The sequence below is a fragment of the Pipistrellus hanaki genome, assembly GCF_964339955.1.
Source record: "Pipistrellus hanaki genome assembly, chromosome: 1".
Taxonomy (NCBI): domain Eukaryota; kingdom Metazoa; phylum Chordata; class Mammalia; order Chiroptera; family Vespertilionidae; genus Pipistrellus; species Pipistrellus hanaki.
The window spans coordinates 13,279,711-13,285,710 of record NC_140503.1 but is presented as its reverse complement, the minus strand read 5'-3'; the positions used below and the strand labels follow the sequence as shown (position 1 = coordinate 13,285,710).

General features: G+C 60.1%; 1 protein-coding gene across 3 annotated transcripts in view; it reads left to right on the top strand.

Moving 5' to 3' along the window:
* The first annotated feature begins 366 nt into the window (after positions 1–366).
* The window catches only part of FLRT2 (fibronectin leucine rich transmembrane protein 2), a 98,572-nt gene continuing 92,938 nt past the window's right edge, over positions 367–6,000 (top strand). For 2 of the 3 annotated variants that reach the window (XM_084864009.1, XM_084864011.1), the window contains exon 1: positions 3,594–4,290. The gene's annotated coding sequence lies outside the window, so the exon portion shown is untranslated. Of the gene's footprint in view, positions 809–3,593; positions 4,291–6,000 lie in introns of those variants that run through there. The other variant, XM_084864010.1, reaches the window with a different exon arrangement.

The following is a 6,000-nucleotide window of genomic DNA, read 5'->3' as shown; positions in this document are numbered from 1 at the left end:
TGGTGGGGTGTTTGAAATAAAGGAATCAGACTCAACTTCGCTGGCAACTTCCATACATTTGGTAACGGGAGGCACAAACTAGGTTCGGAGGGCTGCGTTTGGTCCGGATGAAATGCTAGGGCTCCCTCCCATGCCGGAGCCTGGGGCTGGCAGCCTGGAAGCCTGCCCTTGGCGTCTGGCCACGCGAGTGCCCCCAGACAGCAGCACCCTTCCCCCCCCCCCCCCCCCCCCCCCCCCGCCAAACACACGTGAACAAAGCTCTGGCCCCGGGAGCCGCCGCCTGCGGTTTCCTCCTGGCATCCAGCTCCTCCCCGGAGCGCAGGGCACACACAGGGTTAAGTCAGTTCCCTCCGCCCGTAGGAGGGAGGGGAGGGGAGGGGAGGAGGAAAGCAGCCTAGTGTCTCCTCCGGCTGGGTACCTCGTAGTTAGTTGCACATTGGAAACCTGTCGCCTTTACTTTGGAGTTTGACATCTTTCCTTGTCGCCGCAGAGCCAGGAGCGCTCCCAGACCGCATCCGTGGCCGGAATCCCCGCGCCGAGGCTCTGAGATCTCCGGGCGCTTCTCTGCTCCCGGGTCCTGGGTGACCAGCAGCAGCGAGGCCACAGCTCCGCCGGCCGCGGCGCCCGCCCAGCCCCGGGACCGGTTGGCCGTTCTCAACGATGGGCAGGAGGGACCTTGGCGGCGACCCCTAAAACAATACCATGCCCCGGGAGCCCCGCTGCTGCCGCCGCGCCAGCTTCTTTCCTTTCCACCTCCCTGACCCGGTGGGATTCGGATGAGCCCGTGGCCGGGAGACTTGGACACCAGGTAAAGGGCTGCGGTGCCAGGTGGTGTTTCCAGGAACCGTGGGCACTGCCGCTATGCGGGCGCCACGCGGTCTCTCTCTCTATCTCTCTCTCTCCTTTTTTTTGGGGGGGGGTGGGGGGGTTCTTTTTTTAACGAGCAAGGGAGGGGGGCTGGTTAGCGAGCGGGTGGGAGGGGTGTTTCAGTTGCTCTTTCATCCAGAGAGAAAACGCACTGCTTCATTGGCCCCCGACTTTGGGGAGATCTGGGTTCAGGTGGAATCCACCTCCTCCAAGGAGTTTTCTAACTGAGCTCCGAGTCACAACGTAAATGTGCTTGCTTGCCTGCCTGCCTGCCTGCCTGCCTGCCTGCCTGCCGGGAGCATCCTTCTGCATGGGGGTTCCAGAGCCACCAAACTTGCCGGAACCCAGAATGAATCTGTTAACTTCCAGCAGGCTCCATCTGTGGTTAATGTCACCCGCCTTCTCATCCGGAGCTGGCGCCCGAGCCACCAGCACCCCCTGGTATCTGTTAGTGGCTAAGAAGATGGTGTGTGTTTGTGTGTGTGTGTGTAGGGGGGGACGGTTTGCTAGCTCCCTTTTCTTTGAGTTGAGGAGGTGGTTACTTTTACCAAAACCGAGTCTTTCTCCAGATCTGCTGGTGTTGAGTGGCCTGGCACTGAGCTGGCACCAGCGCATTCTCTGCGCGCCAGCGGCGGCCAGGAAGGCGCGGGGAGCTTGCCAGGCTGGACCCACTGCGTTCTCTGACCCGGTGGGTGGGATGCGGGGAGGGGAGGCTGATACCTCCCAGCTCAGGCACTGAGTTCAGGGGAGAGGCGAAGGTGAGGAGGAGAGCAGGGGCTGAACCTAACCAGCTACCATCCAGCCCCCCAGAAGGCTTGGACCCGGCTAGAAAGAACTCCACGCAGTGCACATTAGATCTTTGCTCTCAGCACCGGCTCGCTCACTTCTCTTTTGTAATCAGTGCAAGATCAAGGTTGCCAGTTGCAGTGGGGACACTCATGGGGAAAGGAAGTGTGGGGAAGCGGGTGACGGGGGCGGGCTGGACCCACCCTGGATCCTGGGAAACTCCTGGAGCGTTTAGAGCTCCCTCTGGACCCGACCGACCCGCGGAAGCTGCTGGTGGAGGCGGTGCCACTGCCGGTGTGGTCGCTCCTGGCACCTCCTGGCAAGATGGCACTCGGTGTCTGTCCTAGTTCAATGAACACCCCCAGCCATGCCCCTCCTCCTCCTCCGGACATGATCACACACTGAGTTTGGGGAGAAGAGCAGCTATGTGTAAGTCAGGCTGAACACTCTCCTCGCCACCTTTGCAAAACGCAACCAGAGCAGCGGTTAGCGGGCACGAACCTGGTGGTGTGTGCTTGGGTGACAGCGTGCGTCTAGGGCATGCATCTGGGTGGATCTGTGCGTGGCTTGTGCTTGGGAGGCGACGCGGGCATTTTTCCCAATCGTCTCAACACCATGCTGGCGCTCAGAGACGCGCAGGCGGTAGACCCAACCAACGGGGATGCGAAGGAAATAAAACAATTGGGAAAGCGGTGCCAAGTGACTCAGGCTGTGGACGGAGGACGGGGAAGTCATCCCGACCAGATCGTGGCCAGGCCACAGCCTCTGCCGGCTGAGAGGCTCCCTAGGGAGTGGGTCCCGAGCCAGGTTCAAGCTCACGGGGGCTGCTGGCCCGGCCCTACGGACGGCCGCGGGCGCCTAGGAGCGCAGCCCAGCAGCTGGCGAGAGCTCGCTCTCCCTCTTCCGTTCAGATTCTGCCTCTCTGCAGACTTGTTCGAACATGATAGCAACTTACTGGAGGCAGGAGCGGCGGCGATGAAACGAGAGAGGGGGAAACCAGAACCCCTTTTTCCCACCCCAAGAGCGAGACGTGCGCCTGGCTTTCTTATCTCTCTAACTTTTCCCAGGAGCTTGCAAGTGGGAATGCTGATGCTTACACATCAGGCTTCTTCTTTAGCTGTCAAGCCCGTTCCCTAAACCTTTGGGGCCGAATGTGTTTGTCCCTGGTAATCTACCAGCAAAGTGAGCAACGACGCTCTTTTTTCCAGCGGCCAAGGGGAAGGGAGAAGACGGGTGTGGAAGATTAGAAGATAACCGTCTTTCATTTGGGTTAGATCACCAATTAAAGTTATTGAAGAAGGTCCGGGATCAGGGAACGATTGATGAGTTGATGAGGTGTGTCTCTCTCTCTGTGTGTGTGTGTGTGTGTGTGTGGGGGGGGGGATCACCAAGATTGCTTGCATTTGACTTCACGCCATCTTGGTGGAGACACTTGTAATATTTTCACCCCCTCATCTGTCCTTGCCATGATTTCCAGGCGTCTAAGGAATAGACCCTCTGGCTTGGAAGTACCACGCCGAGCGGGCTGGGGGAGGGGGAAATAGACGTTCAGCGTTGTGGTGGGGGCGCGATCCCTAACTGTCGTGGGGCAGGTGGGACGGATCAGGGCAGAGAGAAGGGAGGAGGCGTGCTCGGTCACCGTGGCATCCCGGTGTCCGCCCGGCGCTCTGCCACTCTCTTCAGGGAGGACAGGGTTAAGAGAAGTTCCATCTCACTTTGCCTCTTGGAAAGCTTTGGGCTGCGGCCGCGCCTCCCAAGCATTCTTTAAACCAGAAATGTGGGAGGGACTTGCAGAGGGAGGGGGAGGCGGGAGGGAGGGAAGGAAAGACGGCTCCGGGAGGGGAGCGCGCCAGAGCGCTGGGGCCGGGGGAGAGGAGGGGCGCGGGAGCGGCGGAGGCGACGCCGTGAATTCATTACTGTAAACATCTCCCGGGGGGGGTGTCAGGAGGGGCGGGGGTGGGGGCCGCCGCGCCTACAAAGCCCGGCCGCGTCGGATCCGGGCGGCAGTGAGGTCGGAGCCGCCTCCAGCCCCACGCGGGACCGGCTGGAGAGAGCCCCGCGCAGCGCCCCGCGCCGGGGTCCTGGCAGGGGGCACCCGGGCGTCGGAGGCCAGTCCTCCCGGCTCTCCAGACGCCCCCCCTCCCCGGGATCCTCCTTCTCCGGAGGATCCCGGACCCTAGGGACTGCCGATCACCGATCACCCCCTTTTTCCCTCCGCTCGCTCTCTTTCTTTCGGGCTGAGCGGAGAGAGGGCGGCGGGGGAGCCGGGGAGGCAGCCGGGGGCCCGGGGCCGGCGCGCAGAGAGAGGGGCATGCCCCAGCCCTGCGGGCGGAGGTGGCGGAGGCCGGGGGGAGACGATGCCGCCGCTCGGTAGGGGAAACAGGCGAGAGCGAGCGAGGCGAGCGGGGCTCCCGGGCGCCCGCCGGCTGCGGGGAGGCTCGAGCCGCGGTCTGAGGCTCCTCCGGCCTCCGCATCCCCGCGCCCCGACGCTGCGGGCGACCCGGCCGGGCTCCCGCAGCCGCCACGGTCGTCGCCGCCTCCAGCCGGAGGAGCGGGCAAAAGTTTGGATCTGGGGGAGGACGCGGCGCTGAGCGGGATTACCGGCAGGCCGGAAGGATACCGCGGAACGCTTGGCAGGTAACGGGCACCCCCAACCCTCTCTCCCCGGGTCCCCTCCGCTGTGAGCCTGCTCCCTCCGGGCTCTGGCGGAAAGTAAGTGGGAGGCGAAGTTCAAGATCCTCCATCCCGGGCGTGGGCACCTGGTGCCCGGAGATCTCCAGTGTCGGGGGGGTTGGGGGGGGAAGGCAGCTGTGCAGCCAGGCGAGTCCCTCCTGGGAATGGACCCGGAGCCGTGGCTCCAGCTGGTGCCCGATCTCAGGGCTCCCAGGGAATTTAGAAGGTGGTGGGCAGAGAGGCTTTCAGCCTTTTTCAATCAGGGGAGATGATGGCTGGATCTCACCCTCTCACTCTCCTCTGGCATATTGCAAATGAGAGCCCGTTCGCATCCCCCTACCGCGCTCAGCTGGTGCAGAAAGCAAATGGGGTGAGGGGCTGTGTGAAAATTTCCAGGAAGGGGGGACATTTATCCTTCTCCCCTTTTGACATCCTGGGGAGGGTGTGTGTGTGTGTGGGGGGCGCTTTCTTCCTGCCATTCAGCTTAGGGCATCATAAAACTGGAACTTTAGAAGTCACGTTTGGATTGAAGGGCGAGATGAAACACTAGCCACTGGTGATGTGATTTGGAATGCGCGTGTGTGCTGGTGTGTGTGTGTGGAGGGGTGAGGGGGTGTGTGGTGTGTGTGGGTGTTTGTGTGGTGTGTGTGTGGGGGTGGTGGTGGTGGTGTTGTAGAGAGGTTTTGATTTTTCTTAGGCGGCCTGATGTGCTGGGGTGTGTGTGTGGGGGGGGCGCTGAGTGGTTGTGAGTGTGCACTGAGGAGGGGGCAGCTTGGAGACCTCAGCCTCACTTAGGTTAGAAAATAGCCCTGCCTTTCACTCTGAGAGCGAAAGGATTCCAGCCCCGGGTTCCCCAATGTTCCCTCTCCCTCTCCCCCAGTTGAGTTTTGAGTTTCCAAGCGGCTCAAGGTTTGCCCTGCTCTCTCTCTCTCTCTCTCTCTCTCTCTCTCTCTCTCTCTCTCTCTCTCTCTCTCTCTCTCCTATTAGGATCATTATTAACTCACCTGGAAACTGACGGTGCCTTCTCTTGTAAATGGAAATCCGTCTGCAAGAGCTTGTGATTAATTTTAGCGGAAGGGACTCCCCGGGTAAAGCTTGCAGTAAGCTAATCAAGGGCAAGGCACAAATCCGTGTAAATGCTCGCCCAGGAGTGCAAGGTGCTGATGAGATTTCTCTGCATGCTGCATTGGCTATGCAAAGCCTCTTCCAAATGGGATCTATTGCTCCCCGCTCAGCTGGGAGGCTCTTTCATCACGCAGGGTTTCTGGGAGCTCCGGGGCATGTCCACCAGCTCTCGGGCTTATTGCTGAATTTATTATGTCTAACTTCTCCCAGTCCACAGCTAATGCAAAGGCTAGCTTCCATATCGGGGAGATATTGTCCGGTTGACCTTATTAAATCGCCAGGGAAAGGATCCCCCAAATATGAGGTGCATAGAATGCAGCCTGGCACTTGTCCAGGGATGTATTTGGTGGCTGCAGTGTGCATGTAAAAATTCAGTTCGGCATCTAAAGTGTTAGAACTGGACTTTACAAAAGAATCGCTAAGCAACATGCGCCAGATCCATAAGATAATGGGCCACCGTATTAGAAGATAATAAATCCTTGGATAAATGCAGGCACCAAGAAAGTTGCTAATTTCCCCCACAATGTAACTGCCCTCCAGAACACACTT